Genomic DNA, 21,140 nt, shown 5'->3' on the forward strand with positions numbered 1-21,140 from the left:
CTGTTCTAATATTTGATTTGATGTTTCAGTTTGAGTGCCTCCCATCTCTTCCTGTATCTCCATATCCATTTCTTTATTTTCCTCATCGTCCGTCTCACATCTGCACCTTATCATTGCCCTGTTGCAGCCTTGGCACCACGGAGCTGTACAGTCCCGCGCATAATGCCCCTGCTCCAGGCAATTCCTGCAGAGAAATTGAGGGCAGTCCTTTAGCTCATGCTCAGTACTTGTGCAGATCCTGCATGTTTTCCGTTGATTATCGTGGATCACTCTGAAATACTGAACTCCTTCCTCAGTCATAAATTTTGTTGTGTATGGTAAAGATGCCACCTCCTTTGGGAACTTTACTCTCAAAAAGCATGTTCCGTCTGCCACTGTTGTTCCTGGGTGATATCTCCTTCTCACAGGAAGAATGGGAGTTACACCCCAACTGTTCAATTTTTGAATGATTTCCTCATCCTCTATGTAACTGGGCAAATTTAAAAAGGAGACCATTCTTTCAGTTGCACACAATTTTCTGATTTCACATTTCTGACCATTTATCACAATTCCATCCAACATCACTTCACAGTCCATCTCATTTTCCATTGTCATTTCAAAGTCATTGTTTGTTTTCCTTCGAAGCCCAATAAGTTTGCCAATTCCCACTTTATCTTCTACTGCTTTAATTATCATTATAATTGTTGTGCTCTCGGTGTCCATCACATTTAATGTAACTGTAGCTTCTTTCTTGTATTCTCTTTGATATTGTGTTTTTTTAATTAATCTGTTTATCATTTGTTGACGTTGATTGTTAAAAGACTGATTTTGCTCACCTCCTTTTGTAAGTTCAGCAACTTTGTTTGTTTGCAGATCTCTCTTTCCTTCTAGTTCCATTGTTTTTGCTTGCTGTTTTCTCCTTGAAACAACCATAGCCCAAGTTTCATCAGTATTTTCTCCAGTATTTTCTTCTTGTATATTCCCTTCAACTGTATTTGGATTCATTTCTTCATCTCCGACCTCCTTCTCTTTCCGTGATAGCAGTCCTTTTCTTTTTTCCAGTAAATCCGCCATTTAATAAACTTCTTCAAAAAATAAACAAACAAAAAAAAAACTCCTCAAAGCACAAAATAAAGTCGTAATATAAAAAAAACAACAAGCACCGTGGAAGAGCCTATCTCTTCCTACTGCAGCCACTCACTTCCTGTCGCTCTCTAGCGCCTCAGGTGGGGTATGGCCATAAGCGAGGGCTAAAAGAAAATGTCTACAAATTTCTACTGCCTGAGGGCAAAACTCCACATTATGAGAGTTACCAGAAAGCCATGACTCTGGTGGGACTTGAACCCACAACCTTTGAATGGCCTCATCTGGCAGTGACTTAGAGGATGCATGAATCAACACTTCAAACATCCTGTTGCGTGGGCAGAAAGACAGGTCCTCAGGTCTGTGCACAGTGGAGGCACGCTTACGGGACTGGAGCGCCACCCAAGGCACCGTTGGGATTCGAACCCAGGATCTCCTGTGTACTAGAGAGGAGCTTTAACCAACTAAGCCACGGCGCCTCCTCAGTGGGACTCGATAGCCTGGGATGCTATCCTCCAAAAGCAGGTGAGAGGGTAGTGCAGCAAGTGATACCACCCGCTGTCCTCGAGCTCCTCTGTGTCACCGTCCGTTTTTGGGTAAAGCACGAGCTCGGCGCGCAACCAAAGGCACCGCTGGGATTCGAACCCAGGATCTCCTGTTTACAAGACAGGCGCTTTGACCAGCTAAGCCACGGCGCCTCCTCGGTGGGACCCGTTAGCCTGCGATGCTATCCTCCAAAAGCAGGTGAGAGGGTAGTGTTGCAAGAGAAACCTCCCGCGGTCCACAAGCTCCTCTGTGTCGCCATTCGCCGTCCGTTTTTTGGTAAAGCACGAGCTTGGCTGTATTGTGGTGCGCAACCAAAGGCATCGCTGGGATTCGAAACGCAGGATCTCCTGTTTACTAGGCTAGCCTGGAAGCACGTTCGCCCTACGGGAAGGCGACTCAGACGATCCAGGCTTCCAGAGAAGAGGCCAGGGGTTGGCTGACTGGGCGCTGGACAGCTTTAAGGCGTTTGCCGACAACTGAGTCGGGGTCGGTTAGCAAAATTAACCACTCGCTGCCCCTGCTTGCGGGTCGCTTTCAGAAAGAATTGCGCTTGCTGGGCTGGAACCCCGCCCAAGGCACCGCTGGGATTTGAACCCAGGATCTCCTGTTTACGAGACAGGTGCTTTAACCAACTAAGCCACGGCGCCAAACCACAAGCAGGGTTATCGGGACAGTGACTCAGAGGGTTAAAACATCCAGAGGCGGATGCTAAAAGAAAATGTCTACAAATTTCTACTGCCTGAGGGCAAAACTCCACAGTATGAGAGCTACCAGAAAGCCACGACTCTGGTGAGACTTGAACCCAAAACCATTGAATGACCTCATCTGGCAGTGACTCAGAGGATGCATGAATCAACACTTCAAACATCCTGTTGCGTGCACAGAAAGACAGGTCCTCAGGTCTGTGCACAGCGGAGGCAGGCTTACTGGACTGGAGCGCCACCCCAGGCACCGTTGGGATTCGAACCTAGGATCTCCTGTGTACTACAGAGGAGCTTTAACCAACTAAGCCACGGCGCCTCCTCGGTGAGACTCGATAGCCTGGGATGCTATCCTCCAAAAGCAGGTGAGAGGGTAGTGTTGCAAGAGAAACCTCCCGCGGTCCACAAGCTCCTCTGTGTCCCCGTTCGCTTTTTGGTAAAGCACGAGCTCGGCTGTATTGTGGCGCGCAACCAAAGGCACCGCTGGGATTCGAACCCAGGATCTCCTGTTTACTAGACAGGCGCTTTAACCAACTAAGCCACGGCGCCACCCCGCATGCTAGGCGAGGGGAGGGCGGCTTAGAGGATTCATGAATCAACACTTCGAACGTCCTGCTGCCTTCACTTGATGCAAGACAGTGATTGCCATACCTCACTGAATTGGATCTTGGGCATGTTTTGCTACCTTTTAAATATGATTGACATTTTTTTTTTAAATCAATGTACGCTGAGAACAGGAGGCCTCAAAATGGTTTATGCCAGGCTGGGCCACTGAGGGCTTTTCTTAAAGATTTGTGCCCGTCCAGCTCAACCGAGTGCCACGCTGTGTGGGCAGAAAAACAGGTCCTCAGGTCTTTGCACGGTTCAAAAACAGAGCGTCGCCGGGGTCCCCATTCAACAGCGAGGCCAGAGACAGCCACCGGTGGAAAGGCACCGCTGGGATTCGAACCCAGGATCTCCTGTTTACAAGACAGGCGCTTTGACCAGCTAAGCCACGGCGCCTCCTCGGTGGGACCCGTTAGCCTGCGATGCTATCCTCCAAAAGCAGGTGAGAGGGTAGTGTTGCAAGCGAAACCTCCCGCGGTCCACAAGCTCCTCTGTGTCGCCATTCGCCGTCCGTTTTTTGGTAAAGCACGAGCTCGGCTGTATTGTGGTGCGCAACCAAAGGCATCGCTGGGATTCGAAACGCAGGATCTCCTGTTTACTAGGCTAGCCTGGAAGCACGTTCGCCCTACGGGAAGGCGACTCAGACGATCCAGGCTTCCAGAGAAGAGGCCAGGGGTTGGCTGACTGGGCGCTGGACAGCTTTAAGGCGTTTGCCGACAACTGAGTCGGGGTCGGTTAGCAAAATTAACCACTCGCTGCCCCTGCTTGCGGGTCGCTTTCGGAAAGAATTGCGCTTGCTGGGCTGGAACCCCGCCCAAGGCACCGCTGGGATTTGAACCCAGGATCTCCTGTTTACGAGACAGGTGCTTTAACCAACTAAGCCACGGCGCCAAACCACAAGCAGGGTTATCGGGACAGTGACTCAGAGGGTTAAAACATCCAGAGGCGGATGCTAAAAGAAAATGTCTACAAATTTCTACTGCCTGAGGGCAAAACTCCACAGTATGAGAGCTACCAGAAAGCCACGACTCTGGTGAGACTTGAACCCAAAACCATTGAATGACCTCATCTGGCAGTGACTCAGAGGATGCATGAATCAACACTTCAAACATCCTGTTGCGTGCACAGAAAGACAGGTCCTCAGGTCTGTGCACAGCGGAGGCAGGCTTACTGGACTGGAGCGCCACCCCAGGCACCGTTGGGATTCGAACCTAGGATCTCCTGTGTACTACAGAGGAGCTTTAACCAACTAAGCCACGGCGCCTCCTCGGTGAGACTCGATAGCCTGGGATGCTATCCTCCAAAAGCAGGTGAGAGGGTAGTGTGGCTAGAGAAACCTCCCGCGGTCCACAAGCTCCTCTGTGTCCCCGTTCGCCGTCCGTTTTTTGGTAAAGCACGAGCTCGGCTGTATTGTGGCGCGCAACCAAAGGCACCGCTGGGATTCGAACCCAGGATCTCCTGTTTACTAGACAGGCGCTTTAACCAACTAAGCCACGGCTCCACCCCGCATGCTAGGCGAGGGGAGGGCGGCTTAGAGGATTCATGAATCAACACTTCGAACGTCCTGCTGCCTTCACTTGATGCAAGACAGTGATTGCCATACCTCACTGAATTGGATCTTGGGCATGTTTTGCTACCTTTTAAATATGATTGACATTTTTTTTTTAAATCAATGTACGCTGAGAACAGGAGGTCTCAAAATGGTTTATGCCAGGCTGGGCCACTGAGGGCTTTTCTTAAAGATTTGTGCCCGTCCAGCTCAACCGAGTGCCACGCTGTGTGGGCAGAAAGACAGGTCCTCAGGTCTTTGCACGGTTCAAAAACAGAGCGTCGCCGGGGTCCCCATTCAACAGCGAGGCCAGAGACAGCCACCGGTGGAAAGGCACCGCTGGGATTCGAACCCAGGATCTCCTGTTTACAAGACAGGCGCTTTGACCAGCTAAGCCACGGCGCCTCCTCGGTAGGACCTGTTAGCCTGCGATGCTATCCTCCAAAAGCAGGTGAGAGGGTAGTGTTGCAAGAGAAACCTCCCGCGGTCCACAAGCTCCTCTATGTCGCCATACGCCGTCCGTTTTTTGGTAAAACACGAGCTCGGCTGTATTGTGGTGCGCAACCAAAGGCATCGCTGGGATTCGAAACGCAGGATCTCCTGTTTACTAGGCTAGCCTGGAAGCACGTTCGCCCTACGGGAAGGCGACTCAGACGATCCAGGCTTCCAGAGAAGAGGCCAGGGGTTGGCTGACTGGGCGCTGGACAGCTTTAAGGCGTTTGCCGACAACTGAGTCGGGGCGGTTAGCAAAATTAACCACTCGCTGCCCCTGCTTGCGGGTCGCTTTCGGAAAAGCTTGCGCTTGCTGGGCTGGAACCCCGCCCAAGGCACCGCTGGGATTTAAACCCAGGATCTCGTGTTTACTAGACAGGCGCTTTAACCAACTAAGCCACGGCGCCACCCCGCATGCTAGGCGAGGGGAGGGTGGCTTAGAGGATTCATGAATCAACACTTCGAACGTCCTGCTGCCTTCACTTGATGCAAGACAGTGATTGCCATACCTCACTGAATTGGATCTTGGGCATGTTTTGCTACCTTTTAAATATGATTGACATTTTTTTTTTAAATCAATGTACGTTGAGAACAGGAGGCCTCAAAATGGTTTCTGCTGTCCGAGCGCAACACTGCGCAGTACGGGCTTAACAAAATGCCAAAAAGCAAGACTCTGGTGGGACTCGAACCCACAACCTTTGAATGGCCTCATCTGGCAGTCTAGAAGTCCAATGCGCTATCCATTGCGCCACAGAGCCCGTCGGTATGCCAGGCTGGGCCACTGAGGGCTTTTCTTAAAGATTTGTGCCCGTCCAGCTCAACCGAGTGCCACGCTGTGTGGGCAGAAAGACAGGTCCTCAGGTCTTTGCACGGTTCAAAAACAGAGCGTCGCCGGGGTCCCCATTCAACAGCGAGGCCAGAGACAGCCACCGGTGGAAAGGCACCGCTGGGATTCGAACCCAGGATCTCCTGTTTACAAGACAGGCGCTTTGACCAGCTAAGCCACGGCGCCTCCTCGGTGGGACCCGTTAGCCTGCGATGCTATCCTCCAAAAGCAGGTGAGAGGGTAGTGTTGCAAGCGAAACCTCCCGCGGTCCACAAGCTCCTCTGTGTCGCCATTCGCCGTCCGTTTTTTGGTAAAGCACGAGCTCGGCTGTATTGTGGTGCGCAACCAAAGGCATCGCTGGGATTCGAAACGCAGGATCTCCTGTTTACTAGGCTAGCCTGGAAGCACGTTCGCCCTACGGGAAGGCGACTCAGACGATCCAGGCTTCCAGAGAAGAGGCCAGGGGTTGGCTGACTGGGCGCTGGACAGCTTTAAGGCGTTTGCCGACAACTGAGTCGGGGTCGGTTAGCAAAATTAACCACTCGCTGCCCCTGCTTGCGGGTCGCTTTCGGAAAGAATTGCGCTTGCTGGGCTGGAACCCCGCCCAAGGCACCGCTGGGATTTGAACCCAGGATCTCCTGTTTACGAGACAGGAGCTTTAACCAACTAAGCCACGGCGCCAAACCACAAGCAGGGTTATCGGGACAGTGACTCAGAGGGTTAAAACATCCAGAGGCGGATGCTAAAAGAAAATGTCTACAAATTTCTACTGCCTGAGGGCAAAACTCCACAGTATGAGAGCTACCAGAAAGCCACGACTCTGGTGAGACTTGAACCCAAAACCATTGAATGACCTCATCTGGCAGTGACTCAGAGGATGCATGAATCAACACTTCAAACATCCTGTTGCGTGCACAGAAAGACAGGTCCTCAGGTCTGTGCACAGCGGAGGCAGGCTTACTGGACTGGAGCGCCACCCCAGGCACCGTTGGGATTCGAACCTAGGATCTCCTGTGTACTACAGAGGAGCTTTAACCAACTAAGCCACGGCACCTCCTCGGTGAGACTCGATAGCCTGGGATGCTATCCTCCAAAAGCAGGTGAGAGGGTAGTGTTGCAAGAGAAACCTCCCGCGGTCCACAAGCTCCTCTGTGTCCCCGTTCGCCGTCCGTTTTTTGGTAAAGCACGAGCTCGGCTGTATTGTGGCGCGCAACCAAAGGCACCGCTGGGATTCGAACCCAGGATCTCCTGTTTACTAGACAGGCGCTTTAACCAACTAAGCCACGGCGCCACCCCGCATGCTAGGCGAGGGGAGGGCGGCTTAGAGGATTCATGAATCAACACTTCGAACGTCCTGCTGCCTTCACTTGATGCAAGACAGTGATTGCCATACCTCACTGAATTGGATCTTGGGCATGTTTTGCTACCTTTTAAATATGATTGACATTTTTTTTTAAATCAATGTACGCTGAGAACAGGAGGCCTCAAAATGGTTTATGCCAGGCTGGGCCACTGAGGGCTTTTCTTAAAGATTTGTGCCCGTCCAGCTCAACCGAGTGCCACGCTGTGTGGGCAGAAAGACAGGTCCTCAGGTCTTTGCACGGTTCAAAAACAGAGCGTCGCCGGGGTCCCCATTCAACAGCGAGGCCAGAGACAGCCACCGGTGGAAAGGCACCGCTGGGATTCGAACCCAGGATCTCCTGTTTACAAGACAGGCGCTTTGACCAGCTAAGCCACGGCGCCTCCTCGGTAGGACCTGTTAGCCTGCGATGCTATCCTCCAAAAGCAGGTGAGAGGGTAGTGTTGCAAGAGAAACCTCCCGCGGTCCACAAGCTCCTCTATGTCGCCATACGCCGTCCGTTTTTTGGTAAAACACGAGCTCGGCTGTATTGTGGTGCGCAACCAAAGGCATCGCTGGGATTCGAAACGCAGGATCTCCTGTTTACTAGGCTAGCCTGGAAGCACGTTCGCCCTACGGGAAGGCGACTCAGACGATCCAGGCTTCCAGAGAAGAGGCCAGGGGTTGGCTGACTGGGCGCTGGACAGCTTTAAGGCGTTTGCCGACAACTGAGTCGGGGCGGTTAGCAAAATTAACCACTCGCTGCCCCTGCTTGCGGGTCGCTTTCGGAAAAGCTTGCGCTTGCTGGGCTGGAACCCCGCCCAAGGCACCGCTGTGATTTAAACCCAGGATCTCGTGTTTACTAGACAGGCGCTTTAACCAACTAAGCCACGGCGCCACCCCGCATGCTAGGCGAGGGGAGGGTGGCTTAGAGGATTCATGAATCAACACTTCGAACGTCCTGCTGCCTTCACTTGATGCAAGACAGTGATTGCCATACCTCACTGAATTGGATCTTGGGCATGTTTTGCTACCTTTTAAATATGATTGACATTTTTTTTTTAAATCAATGTACGTTGAGAACAGGAGGCCTCAAAATGGTTTCTGCTGTCCGAGAGCAACACTGCGCAGTACGGGCTTAACAAAATGCCAAAAAGCAAGACTCTGGTGGGACTCGAACCCACAACCTTTGAATGGCCTCATCTGGCAGTCTAGAAGTCCAATGCGCTATCCATTGCGCCACAGAGCCCGTCGGTATGCCAGGCTGGGCCACTGAGGGCTTTTCTTAAAGATTTGTGCCCGTCCAGCTCAACCGAGTGCCACGCTGTGTGGGCAGAAAGACAGGTCCTCAGGTCTTTGCACGGTTCAAAAACAGAGCGTCGCCGGGGTCCCCATTCAACAGCGAGGCCAGAGACAGCCACCGGTGGAAAGGCACCGCTGGGATTCGAACCCAGGATCTCCTGTTTACAAGACAGGCGCTTTGACCAGCTAAGCCACGGCGCCTCCTCGGTGGGACCCGTTAGCCTGCGATGCTATCCTCCAAAAGCAGGTGAGAGGGTAGTGTTGCAAGCGAAACCTCCCGCGGTCCACAAGCTCCTCTGTGTCGCCATTCGCCGTCCGTTTTTTGGTAAAGCACGAGCTCGGCTGTATTGTGGTGCGCAACCAAAGGCATCGCTGGGATTCGAAACGCAGGATCTCCTGTTTACTAGGCTAGCCTGGAAGCACGTTCGCCCTACGGGAAGGCGACTCAGACGATCCAGGCTTCCAGAGAAGAGGCCAGGGGTTGGCTGACTGGGCGCTGGACAGCTTTAAGGCGTTTGCCGACAACTGAGTCGGGGTCGGTTAGCAAAATTAACCACTCGCTGCCCCTGCTTGCGGGTCGCTTTCGGAAAGAATTGCGCTTGCTGGGCTGGAACCCCGCCCAAGGCACCGCTGGGATTTGAACCCAGGATCTCCTGTTTACGAGACAGGTGCTTTAACCAACTAAGCCACGGCGCCAAACCACAAGCAGGGTTATCGGGACAGTGACTCAGAGGGTTAAAACATCCAGAGGCGGATGCTAAAAGAAAATGTCTACAAATTTCTACTGCCTGAGGGCAAAACTCCACAGTATGAGAGCTACCAGAAAGCCACGACTCTGGTGAGACTTGAACCCAAAACCATTGAATGACCTCATCTGGCAGTGACTCAGAGGATGCATGAATCAACACTTCAAACATCCTGTTGCGTGCACAGAAAGACAGGTCCTCAGGTCTGTGCACAGCGGAGGCAGGCTTACTGGACTGGAGCGCCACCCCAGGCACCGTTGGGATTCGAACCTAGGATCTCCTGTGTACTACAGAGGAGCTTTAACCAACTAAGCCACGGCGCCTCCTCGGTGAGACTCGATAGCCTGGGATGCTATCCTCCAAAAGCAGGTGAGAGGGTAGTGTTGCAAGAGAAACCTCCCGCGGTCCACAAGCTCCTCTGTGTCCCCGTTCGCCGTCCGTTTTTTGGTAAAGCACGAGCTCGGCTGTATTGTGGCGCGCAACCAAAGGCACCGCTGGGATTCGAACCCAGGATCTCCTGTTTACTAGACAGGCGCTTTAACCAACTAAGCCACGGCGCCTCCTCGGTGAGACTCGATAGCCTGGGATGCTATCCTTCAAAAGCAGGTGAGAGGGTAGTGTTGCAAGAGAAACCTCCCGCGGTCCACAAGCTCCTCTGTGTCCCCGTTCGCCGTCCGTTTTTTGGTAAAGCACGAGCTCGGCTGTATTGTGGCGCGCAACCAAAGGCACCGCTGGGATTCGAACCCAGGATCTCCTGTTTACTAGACAGGCGCTTTAACCAACTAAGCCACGGCGCCACCCCGCATGCTAGGCGAGGGGAGGGCGGCTTAGAGGATTCATGAATCAACACTTCGAACGTCCTGCTGCCTTCACTTGATGCAAGACAGTGATTGCCATACCTCACTGAATTGGATCTTGGGCATGTTTTGCTACCTTTTAAATATGATTGACATTTTTTTTTTAAATCAATGTACGCTGAGAACAGGAGGCCTCAAAATGGTTTATGCCAGGCTGGGCCACTGAGGGCTTTTCTTAAAGATTTGTGCCCGTCCAGCTCAACCGAGTGCCACGCTGTGTGGGCAGAAAGACAGGTCCTCAGGTCTTTGCACGGTTCAAAAACAGAGCGTCGCCGGGGTCCCCATTCAACAGCGAGGCCAGAGACAGCCACCGGTGGAAAGGCACCGCTGGGATTCGAACCCAGGATCTCCTGTTTACAAGACAGGCGCTTTGACCAGCTAAGCCACGGCGCCTCCTCGGTAGGACCTGTTATCCTGCGATGCTATCCTTCAAAAGCAGGTGAGAGGGTAGTGTTGCAAGAGAAACCTCCCGCGGTCCACAAGCTCCTCTATATCGCCATACGCCGTCCGTTTTTTGGTAAAACACGAGCTCGGCTGTATTGTGGTGCGCAACCAAAGGCATCGCTGGGATTCGAAACGCAGGATCTCCTGTTTACTAGGCTAGCCTGGAAGCACGTTCGCCCTACGGGAAGGCGACTCAGACGATCCAGGCTTCCAGAGAAGAGGCCAGGGGTTGGCTGACTGGGCGCTGGACAGCTTTAAGGCGTTTGCCGACAACTGAGTCGGGGCGGTTAGCAAAATTAACCACTCGCTGCCCCTGCTTGCGGGTCGCTTTCGGAAAAGCTTGCGCTTGCTGGGCTGGAACCCCGCCCAAGGCACCGCTGGGATTTAAACCCAGGATCTCGTGTTTACTAGACAGGCGCTTTAACCAACTAAGCCACGGCGCCACCCCGCATGCTAGGCGAGGGGAGGGTGGCTTAGAGGATTCATGAATCAACACTTCGAACGTCCTGCTGCCTTCACTTGATGCAAGACAGTGATTGCCATACCTCACTGAATTGGATCTTGAGCATGTTTTGCTACCTTTTAAATATGATTGACATTTTTTTTTAAATCAATGTACGTTGAGAACAGGAGGCCTCAAAATGGTTTCTGCTGTCCGAGAGCAACACTGCGCAGTACGGGCTTAACAAAATGCCAAAAAGCAAGACTCTGGTGGGACTCGAACCCACAACCTTTGAATGGCCTCATCTGGCAGTCTAGAAGTCCAATGCGCTATCCATTGCGCCACAGAGCCCGTCGGTATGCCAGGCTGGGCCACTGAGGGCTTTTCTTAAAGATTTGTGCCCGTCCAGCTCAACCGAGTGCCACGCTGTGTGGGCAGAAAGACAGGTCCTCAGGTCTTTGCACGGTTCAAAAACAGAGCGTCGCCGGGGTCCCCATTCAACAGCGAGGCCAGAGACAGCCACCGGTGGAAAGGCACCGCTGGGATTCGAACCCAGGATCTCCTGTTTACAAGACAGGCGCTTTGACCAGCTAAGCCACGGCGCCTCCTCGGTGGGACCCGTTAGCCTGCGATGCTATCCTCCAAAAGCAGGTGAGAGGGTAGTGTTGCAAGCGAAACCTCCCGCGGTCCACAAGCTCCTCTGTGTCGCCATTCGCCGTCCGTTTTTTGGTAAAGCACGAGCTCGGCTGTATTGTGGTGCGCAACCAAAGGCATCGCTGGGATTCGAAACGCAGGATCTCCTGTTTACTAGGCTAGCCTGGAAGCACGTTCGCCCTACGGGAAGGCGACTCAGACGATCCAGGCTTCCAGAGAAGAGGCCAGGGGTTGGCTGACTGGGCGCTGGACAGCTTTAAGGCGTTTGCCGACAACTGAGTCGGGGTCGGTTAGCAAAATTAACCACTCGCTGCCCCTGCTTGCGGGTCGCTTTCGGAAAGAATTGCGCTTGCTGGGCTGGAACCCCGCCCAAGGCACCGCTGGGATTTGAACCCAGGATCTCCTGTTTACGAGACAGGAGCTTTAACCAACTAAGCCACGGCGCCAAACCACAAGCAGGGTTATCGGGACAGTGACTCAGAGGGTTAAAACATCCAGAGGCGGATGCTAAAAGAAAATGTCTACAAATTTCTACTGCCTGAGGGCAAAACTCCACAGTATGAGAGCTACCAGAAAGCCACGACTCTGGTGAGACTTGAACCCAAAACCATTGAATGACCTCATCTGGCAGTGACTCAGAGGATGCATGAATCAACACTTCAAACATCCTGTTGCGTGCACAGAAAGACAGGTCCTCAGGTCTGTGCACAGCGGAGGCAGGCTTACTGGACTGGAGCGCCACCCCAGGCACCGTTGGGATTCGAACCTAGGATCTCCTGTGTACTACAGAGGAGCTTTAACCAACTAAGCCACGGCGCCTCCTCGGTGAGACTCGATAGCCTGGGATGCTATCCTCCAAAAGCAGGTGAGAGGGTAGTGTTGCAAGAGAAACCTCCCGCGGTCCACAAGCTCCTCTGTGTCCCCGTTCGCTTTTTGGTAAAGCACGAGCTCGGCTGTATTGTGGCGCGCAACCAAAGGCACCGCTGGGATTCGAACCCAGGATCTCCTGTTTATTAGACAGGCGCTTTAACCAACTAAGCCACGGCTCCACCCCGCATGCTAGGCGAGGGGAGGGCGGCTTAGAGGATTAATGAATCAACACTTCGAACGTCCTGCTGCCTTCACTTGATGCAAGACAGTGATTGCCATACCTCACTGAATTGGATCTTGGGCATGTTTTGCTACCTTTTAAATATGATTGACATTTTTTTTTTAAATCAATGTACGCTGAGAACAGGAGGTCTCAAAATGGTTTATGCCAGGCTGGGCCACTGAGGGCTTTTCTTAAAGATTTGTGCCCGTCCAGCTCAACCGAGTGCCACGCTGTGTGGGCAGAAAGACAGGTCCTCAGGTCTTTGCACGGTTCAAAAACAGAGCGTCGCCGGGGTCCCCATTCAACAGCGAGGCCAGAGACAGCCACCGGTGGAAAGGCACCGCTGGGATTCGAACCCAGGATCTCCTGTTTACAAGACAGGCGCTTTGACCAGCTAAGCCACGGCGCCTCCTCGGTAGGACCTGTTAGCCTGCGATGCTATCCTCCAAAAGCAGGTGAGAGGGTAGTGTTGCAAGAGAAACCTCCCGCGGTCCACAAGCTCCTCTATGTCGCCATACGCCGTCCGTTTTTTGGTAAAACACGAGCTCGGCTGTATTGTGGTGCGCAACCAAAGGCATCGCTGGGATTCGAAACGCAGGATCTCCTGTTTACTAGGCTAGCCTGGAAGCACGTTCGCCCTACGGGAAGGCGACTCAGACGATCCAGGCTTCCAGAGAAGAGGCCAGGGGTTGGCTGACTGGGCGCTGGACAGCTTTAAGGCGTTTGCCGACAACTGAGTCGGGGCGGTTAGCAAAATTAACCACTCGCTGCCCCTGCTTGCGGGTCGCTTTCGGAAAAGCTTGCGCTTGCTGGGCTGGAACCCCGCCCAAGGCACCGCTGGGATTTAAACCCAGGATCTCGTGTTTACTAGACAGGCGCTTTAACCAACTAAGCCACGGCGCCACCCCGCATGCTAGGCGAGGGGAGGGTGGCTTAGAGGATTCATGAATCAACACTTCGAACGTCCTGCTGCCTTCACTTGATGCAAGACAGTGATTGCCATACCTCACTGAATTGGATCTTGGGCATGTTTTGCTACCTTTTAAATATGATTGACATTTTTTTTTTAAATCAATGTACGTTGAGAACAGGAGGCCTCAAAATGGTTTCTGCTGTCCGAGCGCAACACTGCGCAGTACGGGCTTAACAAAATGCCAAAAAGCAAGACTCTGGTGGGACTCGAACCCACAACCTTTGAATGGCCTCATCTGGCAGTCTAGAAGTCCAATGCGCTATCCATTGCGCCACAGAGCCCGTCGGTATGCCAGGCTGGGCCACTGAGGGCTTTTCTTAAAGATTTGTGCCCGTCCAGCTCAACCGAGTGCCACGCTGTGTGGGCAGAAAGACAGGTCCTCAGGTCTTTGCACGGTTCAAAAACAGAGCGTCGCCGGGGTCCCCATTCAACAGCGAGGCCAGAAACAGCCACCGGTGGAAAGGCACCGCTGGGATTCGAACCCAGGATCTCCTGTTTACAAGACAGGCGCTTTGACCAGCTAAGCCACGGCGCCTCCTCGGTGGGACCCGTTAGCCTGCGATGCTATCCTCCAAAAGCAGGTGAGAGGGTAGTGTTGCAAGCGAAACCTCCCGCGGTCCACAAGCTCCTCTGTGTCGCCATTCGCCGTCCGTTTTTTGGTAAAGCACGAGCTCGGCTGTATTGTGGTGCGCAACCAAAGGCATCGCTGGGATTCGAAACGCAGGATCTCCTGTTTACTAGGCTAGCCTGGAAGCACGTTCGCCCTACGGGAAGGCGACTCAGACGATCCAGGCTTCCAGAGAAGAGGCCAGGGGTTGGCTGACTGGGCGCTGGACAGCTTTAAGGCGTTTGCCGACAACTGAGTCGGGGTCGGTTAGCAAAATTAACCACTCGCTGCCCCTGCTTGCGGGTCGCTTTCGGAAAGAATTGCGCTTGCTGGGCTGGAACCCCGCCCAAGGCACCGCTGGGATTTGAACCCAGGATCTCCTGTTTACGAGACAGGAGCTTTAACCAACTAAGCCACGGCGCCAAACCACAAGCAGGGTTATCGGGACAGTGACTCAGAGGGTTAAAACATCCAGAGGCGGATGCTAAAAGAAAATGTCTACAAATTTCTACTGCCTGAGGGCAAAACTCCACAGTATGAGAGCTACCAGAAAGCCACGACTCTGGTGAGACTTGAACCCAAAACCATTGAATGACCTCATCTGGCAGTGACTCAGAGGATGCATGAATCAACACTTCAAACATCCTGTTGCGTGCACAGAAAGACAGGTCCTCAGTTCTGTGCACAGCGGAGGCAGGCTTACTGGACTGGAGCGCCACCCCAGGCACCGTTGGGATTCGAACCTAGGATCTCCTGTGTACTACAGAGGAGCTTTAACCAACTAAGCCACGGCGCCTCCTCGGTGAGACTCGATAGCCTGGGATGCTATCCTCCAAAAGCAGGTGAGAGGGTAGTGTTGCAAGAGAAACCTCCCGCGGTCCACAAGCTCCTCTGTGTCCCCGTTCGCGTTTTGGTAAAGCACGAGCTCGGCTGTATTGTGGCGCGCAACCAAAGGCACCGCTGGGATTCGAACCCAGGATCTCCTGTTTACTAGACAGGCGCTTTAACCAACTAAGCCACGGCGCCACCCCGCATGCTAGGCGAGGGGAGGGCGGCTTAGAGGATTCATGAATCAACACTTCGAACGTCCTGCTGCCTTCACTTGATGCAAGACAGTGATTGCCATACCTCACTGAATTGGATCTTGGGCATGTTTTGCTACCTTTTAAATATGATTGACATTTTTTTTTTAAATCAATGTACGCTGAGAACAGGAGGCCTCAAAATGGTTTATGCCAGGCTGGGCCACTGAGGGCTTTTCTTAAAGATTTGTGCCCGTCCAGCTCAACCGAGTGGCACGCTGTGTGGGCAGAAAGACAGGTCCTCAGGTCTTTGCACGGTTCAAAAACAGAGCGTCGCCGGGGTCCCCATTCAACAGCGAGGCCAGAGACAGCCACCGGTGGAAAGGCACCGCTGGGATTCGAACCCAGGATCTCCTGTTTACAAGACAGGCGCTTTGACCAGCTAAGCCACGGCGCCTCCTCGGTAGGACCTGTTAGCCTGCGATGCTATCCTCCAAAAGCAGGTGAGAGGGTAGTGTTGCAAGAGAAACCTCCCGCGGTCCACAAGCTCCTCTATGTCGCCATACGACGTCCGTTTTTTGGTAAAACACGAGCTCGGCTGTATTGTGGTGCGCAACCAAAGGCATCGCTGGGATTCGAAACGCAGGATCTCCTGTTTACTAGGCTAGCCTGGAAGCACGTTCGCCCTACGGGAAGGCGACTCAGACGATCCAGGCTTACAGAGAAGAGGCCAGGGGTTGGCTGACTGGGCGCTGGACAGCTTTAAGGCGTTTGCCGACAACTGAGTCGGGGCGGTTAGCAAAATTAACCACTCGCTGCCCCTGCTTGCGGGTCGCTTTCGGAAAAGCTTGCGCTTGCTGGGCTGGAACCCCGCCCAAGGCACCGCTGGGATTTAAACCCAGGATCTCGTGTTTACTAGACAGGCGCTTTAACCAACTAAGCCACGGCGCCACCCCGCATGCTAGGCGAGGGGAGGGTGGCTTAGAGGATTCATGAATCAACACTTCGAACGTCCTGCTGCCTTCACTTGATGCAAGACAGTGATTGCCATACCTCACTGAATTGGATCTTGGGCATGTTTTGCTACCTTTTAAATATGATTGACATTTTTTTTTTAAATCAATGTACGTTGAGAACAGGAGGCCTCAAAATGGTTTCTGCTGTCCGAGAGCAACACTGCGCAGTACGGGCTTAACAAAATGCCAAAAAGCAAGACTCTGGTGGGACTCGAACCCACAACCTTTGAATGGCCTCATCTGGCAGTCTAGAAGTCCAATGCGCTATCCATTGCGCCACAGAGCCCGTCGGTATGCCAGGCTGGGCCACTGAGGGCTTTTCTTAAAGATTTGTGCCCGTCCAGCTCAACCGAGTGCCACGCTGTGTGGGCAGAAAGACAGGTCCTCAGGTCTTTGCACGGTTCAAAAACAGAGCGTCGCCGGGGTCCCCATTCAACAGCGAGGCCAGAGACAGCCACCGGTGGAAAGGCACCGCTGGGATTCGAACCCAGGATCTCCTGTTTACAAGACAGGCGCTTTGACCAGCTAAGCCACGGCGCCTCCTCGGTGGGACCCGTTAGCCTGCGATGCTATCCTCCAAAAGCAGGTGAGAGGGTAGTGTTGCAAGCGAAACCTCCCGCGGTCCACAAGCTCCTCTGTGTCGCCATTCGCCGTCCGTTTTTTGGTAAAGCACGAGCTCGGCTGTATTGTGGTGCGCAACCAAAGGCATCGCTGGGATTCGAAACGCAGGATCTCCTGTTTACTAGGCTAGCCTGGAAGCACGTTCGCCCTACGGGAAGGCGACTCAGACGATCCAGGCTTCCAGAGAAGAGGCCAGGGGTTGGCTGACTGGGCGCTGGACAGCTTTAAGGCGTTTGCCGACAACTGAGTCGGGGTCGGTTAGCAAAATTAACCACTCGCTGCCCCTGCTTGCGGGTCGCTTTCGGAAAGAATTGCGCTTGCTGGGCTGGAACCCCGCCCAAGGCACCGCTGGGATTTGAACCCAGGATCTCCTGTTTACGAGACAGGTGCTTTAACCAACTAAGCCACGGCGCCAAACCACAAGCAGGGTTATCGGGACAGTGACTCAGAGGGTTAAAACATCCAGAGGCGGATGCTAAAAGAAAATGTCTACAAATTTCTACTGCCTGAGGGCAAAACTCCACAGTATGAGAGCTACCAGAAAGCCACGACTCTGCTGAGACTTGAACCCAAAACCATTGAATGACCTCATCTGGCAGTGACTCAGAGGATGCATGAATCAACACTTCAAACATCCTGTTGCGTGCACAGAAAGACAGGTCCTCAGGTCTGTGCACAGCGGAGGCAGGCTTACTGGACTGGAGCGCCACCCCAGGCACCGTTGGGATTCGAACCTAGGATCTCCTGTGTACTACAGAGGAGCTTTAACCAACTAAGCCACGGCGCCTCCTCGGTGAGACTCGATAGCCTGGGATGCTATCCTCCAAAAGCAGGTGAGAGGGTAGTGTTGCAAGAGAAACCTCCCGCGGTCCACAAGCTCCTCTGTGTCCCCGTTCGCTTTTTGGTAAAGCACGAGCTCGGCTGTATTGTGGCGCGCAACCAAAGGCACCGCTGGGATTCGAACCCAGGATCTCCTGTTTACTAGACAGGCGCTTTAACCAACTAAGCCACGGCGCCACCCCGCATGCTAGGCGAGGGGAGGGCGGCTTAGAGGATTCATGAATCAACACTTCGAACGTCCTGCTGCCTTCACTTGATGCAAGACAGTGATTGCCATACCTCACTGAATTGGATCTTGGGCATGTTTTGCTACCTTTTAAATATGATTGACATTTTTTTTTTTAAATCAATGTACGCTGAGAACAGGAGGTCTCAAAATGGTTTATGCCAGGCTGGGCCACTGAGGGCTTTTCTTAAAGATTTGTGCCCGTCCAGCTCAACCGAGTGCCACGCTGTGTGGGCAGAAAGACAGGTCCTCAGGTCTTTGCACGGTTCAAAAACAGAGCGTCGCCGGGGTCCCCATTCAACAGCGAGGCCAGAGACAGCCACCGGTGGAAAGGCACCGCTGGGATTCGAACCCAGGATCTCCTGTTTACAAGACAGGCGCTTTGACCAGCTAAGCCACGGCGCCTCCTCGGTAGGACCTGTTAGCCTGCGATGCTATCCTCCAAAAGCAGGTGAGAGGGTAGTGTTGCAAGAGAAACCTCCCGCGGTCCACAAGCTCCTCTATGTCGCCATACGCCGTCCGTTTTTTGGTAAAACACGAGCTCGGCTGTATTGTGGTGCGCAACCAAAGGCATCGCTGGGATTCGAAACGCAGGATCTCCTGTTTACTAGGCTAGCCTGGAAGCACGTTCGCCCTACGGGAAGGCGACTCAGACGATCCAGGCTTCCAGAGAAGAGGCCAGGGGTTGGCTGACTGGGCGCTGGACAGCTTTAAGGCGTTTGCCGACAACTGAGTCGGGGCGGTTAGCAAAATTAACCACTCGCTGCCCCTGCTTGCGGGTCGCTTTCGGAAAAGCTTGCGCTTGCTGGGCTGGAACCCCGCCCAAGGCACCGCTGGGATTTAAACCCAGGATCTCGTGTTTACTAGACAGGCGCTTTAACCAACTAAGCCACGGCGCCACCCCGCATGCTAGGCGAGGGGAGGGTGGCTTAGAGGATTCATGAATCAACACTTCGAACGTCCTGCTGCCTTCACTTGATGCAAGACAGTGATTGCCATACCTCACTGAATTGGATCTTGGGCATGTTTTGCTACCTTTTAAATATGATTGACATTTTTTTTTTAATTCAATGTACGTTGAGAACAGGAGGCCTCAAAATGGTTTCTGCTGTCCGAGAGCAACACTGCGCAGTACGGGCTTAACAAAATGCCAAAAAGCAAGACTCTGGTGGGACTCGAACCCACAACCTTTGAATGGCCTCATCTGGCAGTCTAGAAGTCCAATGCGCTATCCATTGTGCCACAGAGCCCGTCGGTATGCCAGGCTGGGCCACTGAGGGCTTTTCTTAAAGATTTGTGCCCGTCCAGCTCAACCGAGTGCCACGCTGTGTGGGCAGAAAGACAGGTCCTCAGGTCTTTGCACGGTTCAAAAACAGAGCGTCGCCGGGGTCCCCATTCAACAGCGAGGCCAGAGACAGCCACCGGTGGAAAGGCACCGCTGGGATTCGAACCCAGGATCTCCTGTTTACAAGACAGGCGCTTTGACCAGCTAAGCCACGGCGCCTCCTCGGTGGGACCCGTTAGCCTGCGATGCTATCCTCCAAAAGCAGGTGAGAGGGTAGTGTTGCAAGCGAAACCTCCCGCGGTCCACAAGCTCCTCTGTGTCGCCATTCGCCGTCCGTTTTTTGGTAAAGCACGAGCTCGGCTGTATTGTGGTGCGCAACCAAAGGCATCGCTGGGATTCGAAACGCAGGATCTCCTGTTTACTAGGCTAGCCTGGAAGCACGTTCGCCCTACGGGAAGGCGACTCAGACGATCCAGGCTTCCAGAGAAGAGGCCAGGGGTTGGCTGACTGGGCGCTGGACAGCTTTAAGGCGTTTGCCGACAACTGAGTCGGGGTCGGTTAGCAAAATTAACCACTCGCTGCCCCTGCTTGCGGGTCGCTTTCGGAAAAGCTTGCGCTTGCTGGGCTGGAACCCCGCCCAAGGCACCGCTGGGATTTAAACCCAGGATCTCGTGTTTACTAGACAGGCGCTTTAACCAACTAAGCCACGGCGCCACCCCGCATGCTAGGCGAGGGGAGGGTGGCTTAGAGGATTCATGAATCAACACTTCGAACGTCCTGCTGCCTTTACTTGATGCAAGACAGTGATTGCCATACCTCACTGAATTGGATCTTGGGCATGTTTTGCTACCTTTTAAATATGATTGACATTTTTTTTTTAAATCAATGTACGTTGAGAACAGGAGGCCTCAAAATGGTTTCTGCTGTCCGAGAGCAACACTGCGCAGTACGGGCTTAACAAAATGCCAAAAAGCAAGACTCTGGTGGGACTCGAACCCACAACCTTTGAATGGCCTCATCTGGCAGTCTAGAAGTCCAATGCGCTATCCATTGCGCCACAGAGCCCGTCGGTATGCCAGGCTGGGCCACTGAGGGCTTTTCTTAAAGATTTGTGCCCGTCCAGCTCAACCGAGTGCCACGCTGTGTGGGCAGAAAGACAGGTCCTCAGGTCTTTGCACGGTTCAAAAACAGAGCGTCGCCGGGGTCCCCATTCAACAGCGAGGCCAGAGACAGCCACCGGTGGAAAGGCACCGCTGGGATTCGAACCCAGGATCTCCTGTTTACAAGACAGGCGCTTTGACCAGCTAAGCCACGGCGCCTCCTCGGTGGGACCCGTTAGCCTGCGATGCTATCCTCCAAAAGCAGGTGAGAGGGTAGTGTTGCAAGAGAAACCTCCCGCGGTCCACAAGCTCCTCTGTGTCGCCATTCGCCGTCCGTTTTTTGGTAAAGCACGAGCTTGGCTGTATTGTGGTGCGCAACCAAAGGCATCGCTGGGATTCGAAACGCAGGATCTCCTGTTTACTAGGCTAGCCTGGAAGCACGTTCGCCCTACGGGAAGGCGACTCAGACGATCCAGGCTTCCAGAGAAGAGGCCAGGGGTTGGCTGACTGGGCGCTGGACAGCTTTAAGGCGTTTGCCGACAACTGAGTCGGGGTCGGTTAGCAAAATTAACCACTCGCTGCCCCTGCTTGCGGGTCGCTTTCAGAAAGAATTGCGCTTGCTGGGCTGGAACCCCGCCCAAGGCACCGCTGGGATTTGAACCCAGGATCTCCTGTTTACGAGACAGGTGCTTTAACCAACTAAGCCACGGCGCCAAACCACAAGCAGGGTTATCGGGACAGTGACTCAGAGGGTTAAAACATCCAGAGGCGGATGCTAAAAGAAAATGTCT

The 21,140-nt window shown here is 53.4% G+C and overlaps 44 non-coding genes across 44 annotated transcripts; all 44 read right to left on the minus strand.

The window, feature by feature from the left end:
* Positions 1-1,686: 1,686 nt before the first annotated feature.
* Positions 1,687-1,760, minus strand: trnat-ugu (transfer RNA threonine (anticodon UGU)). Its single transcript has one exon. It is a non-coding gene; the product is annotated as a tRNA-Thr (tRNA).
* A 421-nt stretch (positions 1,761-2,181) lies between these two features.
* trnat-cgu (transfer RNA threonine (anticodon CGU)) lies at positions 2,182-2,255 on the minus strand. The gene has a single exon. It is a non-coding gene; the product is annotated as a tRNA-Thr (tRNA).
* A 529-nt stretch (positions 2,256-2,784) lies between these two features.
* Positions 2,785-2,858, minus strand: trnat-agu (transfer RNA threonine (anticodon AGU)). The gene has a single exon. It is a non-coding gene; the product is annotated as a tRNA-Thr (tRNA).
* Positions 2,859-3,237: 379 nt separating this feature from the next.
* Positions 3,238-3,311, minus strand: trnat-ugu (transfer RNA threonine (anticodon UGU)). The gene has a single exon. It is a non-coding gene; the product is annotated as a tRNA-Thr (tRNA).
* A 421-nt stretch (positions 3,312-3,732) lies between these two features.
* On the minus strand, positions 3,733-3,806 carry trnat-cgu (transfer RNA threonine (anticodon CGU)). Its single transcript has one exon. It is a non-coding gene; the product is annotated as a tRNA-Thr (tRNA).
* Positions 3,807-4,342: 536 nt separating this feature from the next.
* Positions 4,343-4,416, minus strand: trnat-agu (transfer RNA threonine (anticodon AGU)). The gene has a single exon. It is a non-coding gene; the product is annotated as a tRNA-Thr (tRNA).
* Positions 4,417-4,795: 379 nt separating this feature from the next.
* trnat-ugu (transfer RNA threonine (anticodon UGU)) lies at positions 4,796-4,869 on the minus strand. Its single transcript has one exon. It is a non-coding gene; the product is annotated as a tRNA-Thr (tRNA).
* Positions 4,870-5,289: 420 nt separating this feature from the next.
* On the minus strand, positions 5,290-5,363 carry trnat-agu (transfer RNA threonine (anticodon AGU)). The gene has a single exon. It is a non-coding gene; the product is annotated as a tRNA-Thr (tRNA).
* Positions 5,364-5,624: 261 nt separating this feature from the next.
* trnar-ucu (transfer RNA arginine (anticodon UCU)) lies at positions 5,625-5,714 on the minus strand. The gene is given in 2 exon segments: positions 5,625-5,660; positions 5,678-5,714. It is a non-coding gene; the product is annotated as a tRNA-Arg (tRNA).
* A 180-nt stretch (positions 5,715-5,894) lies between these two features.
* trnat-ugu (transfer RNA threonine (anticodon UGU)) lies at positions 5,895-5,968 on the minus strand. Its single transcript has one exon. It is a non-coding gene; the product is annotated as a tRNA-Thr (tRNA).
* Positions 5,969-6,389: 421 nt separating this feature from the next.
* trnat-cgu (transfer RNA threonine (anticodon CGU)) lies at positions 6,390-6,463 on the minus strand. Its single transcript has one exon. It is a non-coding gene; the product is annotated as a tRNA-Thr (tRNA).
* Positions 6,464-6,999: 536 nt separating this feature from the next.
* Positions 7,000-7,073, minus strand: trnat-agu (transfer RNA threonine (anticodon AGU)). Its single transcript has one exon. It is a non-coding gene; the product is annotated as a tRNA-Thr (tRNA).
* Positions 7,074-7,451: 378 nt separating this feature from the next.
* trnat-ugu (transfer RNA threonine (anticodon UGU)) lies at positions 7,452-7,525 on the minus strand. Its single transcript has one exon. It is a non-coding gene; the product is annotated as a tRNA-Thr (tRNA).
* Positions 7,526-8,280: 755 nt separating this feature from the next.
* trnar-ucu (transfer RNA arginine (anticodon UCU)) lies at positions 8,281-8,370 on the minus strand. Its single transcript is given in 2 exon segments — positions 8,281-8,316; positions 8,334-8,370. It is a non-coding gene; the product is annotated as a tRNA-Arg (tRNA).
* A 180-nt stretch (positions 8,371-8,550) lies between these two features.
* On the minus strand, positions 8,551-8,624 carry trnat-ugu (transfer RNA threonine (anticodon UGU)). Its single transcript has one exon. It is a non-coding gene; the product is annotated as a tRNA-Thr (tRNA).
* A 421-nt stretch (positions 8,625-9,045) lies between these two features.
* Positions 9,046-9,119, minus strand: trnat-cgu (transfer RNA threonine (anticodon CGU)). Its single transcript has one exon. It is a non-coding gene; the product is annotated as a tRNA-Thr (tRNA).
* A 536-nt stretch (positions 9,120-9,655) lies between these two features.
* On the minus strand, positions 9,656-9,729 carry trnat-agu (transfer RNA threonine (anticodon AGU)). The gene has a single exon. It is a non-coding gene; the product is annotated as a tRNA-Thr (tRNA).
* Positions 9,730-9,892: 163 nt separating this feature from the next.
* trnat-agu (transfer RNA threonine (anticodon AGU)) lies at positions 9,893-9,966 on the minus strand. Its single transcript has one exon. It is a non-coding gene; the product is annotated as a tRNA-Thr (tRNA).
* Positions 9,967-10,345: 379 nt separating this feature from the next.
* Positions 10,346-10,419, minus strand: trnat-ugu (transfer RNA threonine (anticodon UGU)). Its single transcript has one exon. It is a non-coding gene; the product is annotated as a tRNA-Thr (tRNA).
* A 420-nt stretch (positions 10,420-10,839) lies between these two features.
* On the minus strand, positions 10,840-10,913 carry trnat-agu (transfer RNA threonine (anticodon AGU)). Its single transcript has one exon. It is a non-coding gene; the product is annotated as a tRNA-Thr (tRNA).
* Positions 10,914-11,173: 260 nt separating this feature from the next.
* Positions 11,174-11,263, minus strand: trnar-ucu (transfer RNA arginine (anticodon UCU)). The gene is given in 2 exon segments: positions 11,174-11,209; positions 11,227-11,263. It is a non-coding gene; the product is annotated as a tRNA-Arg (tRNA).
* Positions 11,264-11,443: 180 nt separating this feature from the next.
* Positions 11,444-11,517, minus strand: trnat-ugu (transfer RNA threonine (anticodon UGU)). The gene has a single exon. It is a non-coding gene; the product is annotated as a tRNA-Thr (tRNA).
* Positions 11,518-11,938: 421 nt separating this feature from the next.
* On the minus strand, positions 11,939-12,012 carry trnat-cgu (transfer RNA threonine (anticodon CGU)). The gene has a single exon. It is a non-coding gene; the product is annotated as a tRNA-Thr (tRNA).
* Positions 12,013-12,541: 529 nt separating this feature from the next.
* trnai-aau (transfer RNA isoleucine (anticodon AAU)) lies at positions 12,542-12,615 on the minus strand. The gene has a single exon. It is a non-coding gene; the product is annotated as a tRNA-Ile (tRNA).
* A 379-nt stretch (positions 12,616-12,994) lies between these two features.
* trnat-ugu (transfer RNA threonine (anticodon UGU)) lies at positions 12,995-13,068 on the minus strand. The gene has a single exon. It is a non-coding gene; the product is annotated as a tRNA-Thr (tRNA).
* Positions 13,069-13,488: 420 nt separating this feature from the next.
* On the minus strand, positions 13,489-13,562 carry trnat-agu (transfer RNA threonine (anticodon AGU)). The gene has a single exon. It is a non-coding gene; the product is annotated as a tRNA-Thr (tRNA).
* A 261-nt stretch (positions 13,563-13,823) lies between these two features.
* trnar-ucu (transfer RNA arginine (anticodon UCU)) lies at positions 13,824-13,913 on the minus strand. Its single transcript is given in 2 exon segments — positions 13,824-13,859; positions 13,877-13,913. It is a non-coding gene; the product is annotated as a tRNA-Arg (tRNA).
* Positions 13,914-14,093: 180 nt separating this feature from the next.
* trnat-ugu (transfer RNA threonine (anticodon UGU)) lies at positions 14,094-14,167 on the minus strand. Its single transcript has one exon. It is a non-coding gene; the product is annotated as a tRNA-Thr (tRNA).
* A 421-nt stretch (positions 14,168-14,588) lies between these two features.
* On the minus strand, positions 14,589-14,662 carry trnat-cgu (transfer RNA threonine (anticodon CGU)). Its single transcript has one exon. It is a non-coding gene; the product is annotated as a tRNA-Thr (tRNA).
* A 529-nt stretch (positions 14,663-15,191) lies between these two features.
* Positions 15,192-15,265, minus strand: trnat-agu (transfer RNA threonine (anticodon AGU)). Its single transcript has one exon. It is a non-coding gene; the product is annotated as a tRNA-Thr (tRNA).
* A 379-nt stretch (positions 15,266-15,644) lies between these two features.
* Positions 15,645-15,718, minus strand: trnat-ugu (transfer RNA threonine (anticodon UGU)). The gene has a single exon. It is a non-coding gene; the product is annotated as a tRNA-Thr (tRNA).
* A 420-nt stretch (positions 15,719-16,138) lies between these two features.
* On the minus strand, positions 16,139-16,212 carry trnat-agu (transfer RNA threonine (anticodon AGU)). Its single transcript has one exon. It is a non-coding gene; the product is annotated as a tRNA-Thr (tRNA).
* Positions 16,213-16,473: 261 nt separating this feature from the next.
* Positions 16,474-16,563, minus strand: trnar-ucu (transfer RNA arginine (anticodon UCU)). Its single transcript is given in 2 exon segments — positions 16,474-16,509; positions 16,527-16,563. It is a non-coding gene; the product is annotated as a tRNA-Arg (tRNA).
* Positions 16,564-16,743: 180 nt separating this feature from the next.
* trnat-ugu (transfer RNA threonine (anticodon UGU)) lies at positions 16,744-16,817 on the minus strand. Its single transcript has one exon. It is a non-coding gene; the product is annotated as a tRNA-Thr (tRNA).
* A 421-nt stretch (positions 16,818-17,238) lies between these two features.
* trnat-cgu (transfer RNA threonine (anticodon CGU)) lies at positions 17,239-17,312 on the minus strand. Its single transcript has one exon. It is a non-coding gene; the product is annotated as a tRNA-Thr (tRNA).
* A 529-nt stretch (positions 17,313-17,841) lies between these two features.
* On the minus strand, positions 17,842-17,915 carry trnat-agu (transfer RNA threonine (anticodon AGU)). The gene has a single exon. It is a non-coding gene; the product is annotated as a tRNA-Thr (tRNA).
* A 380-nt stretch (positions 17,916-18,295) lies between these two features.
* trnat-ugu (transfer RNA threonine (anticodon UGU)) lies at positions 18,296-18,369 on the minus strand. Its single transcript has one exon. It is a non-coding gene; the product is annotated as a tRNA-Thr (tRNA).
* A 420-nt stretch (positions 18,370-18,789) lies between these two features.
* trnat-agu (transfer RNA threonine (anticodon AGU)) lies at positions 18,790-18,863 on the minus strand. The gene has a single exon. It is a non-coding gene; the product is annotated as a tRNA-Thr (tRNA).
* Positions 18,864-19,124: 261 nt separating this feature from the next.
* Positions 19,125-19,214, minus strand: trnar-ucu (transfer RNA arginine (anticodon UCU)). Its single transcript is given in 2 exon segments — positions 19,125-19,160; positions 19,178-19,214. It is a non-coding gene; the product is annotated as a tRNA-Arg (tRNA).
* A 180-nt stretch (positions 19,215-19,394) lies between these two features.
* On the minus strand, positions 19,395-19,468 carry trnat-ugu (transfer RNA threonine (anticodon UGU)). The gene has a single exon. It is a non-coding gene; the product is annotated as a tRNA-Thr (tRNA).
* Positions 19,469-19,889: 421 nt separating this feature from the next.
* Positions 19,890-19,963, minus strand: trnat-agu (transfer RNA threonine (anticodon AGU)). Its single transcript has one exon. It is a non-coding gene; the product is annotated as a tRNA-Thr (tRNA).
* A 261-nt stretch (positions 19,964-20,224) lies between these two features.
* On the minus strand, positions 20,225-20,314 carry trnar-ucu (transfer RNA arginine (anticodon UCU)). Its single transcript is given in 2 exon segments — positions 20,225-20,260; positions 20,278-20,314. It is a non-coding gene; the product is annotated as a tRNA-Arg (tRNA).
* A 180-nt stretch (positions 20,315-20,494) lies between these two features.
* Positions 20,495-20,568, minus strand: trnat-ugu (transfer RNA threonine (anticodon UGU)). Its single transcript has one exon. It is a non-coding gene; the product is annotated as a tRNA-Thr (tRNA).
* A 421-nt stretch (positions 20,569-20,989) lies between these two features.
* trnat-cgu (transfer RNA threonine (anticodon CGU)) lies at positions 20,990-21,063 on the minus strand. Its single transcript has one exon. It is a non-coding gene; the product is annotated as a tRNA-Thr (tRNA).
* Positions 21,064-21,140: the final 77 nt, after the last annotated feature.

The sequence above is a fragment of the Garra rufa genome, unplaced genomic scaffold (genome assembly GCF_049309525.1).
Source record: "Garra rufa unplaced genomic scaffold, GarRuf1.0 hap1_unplaced_002, whole genome shotgun sequence".
Classification (NCBI taxonomy): Eukaryota; Metazoa; Chordata; class Actinopteri; order Cypriniformes; family Cyprinidae; genus Garra; species Garra rufa.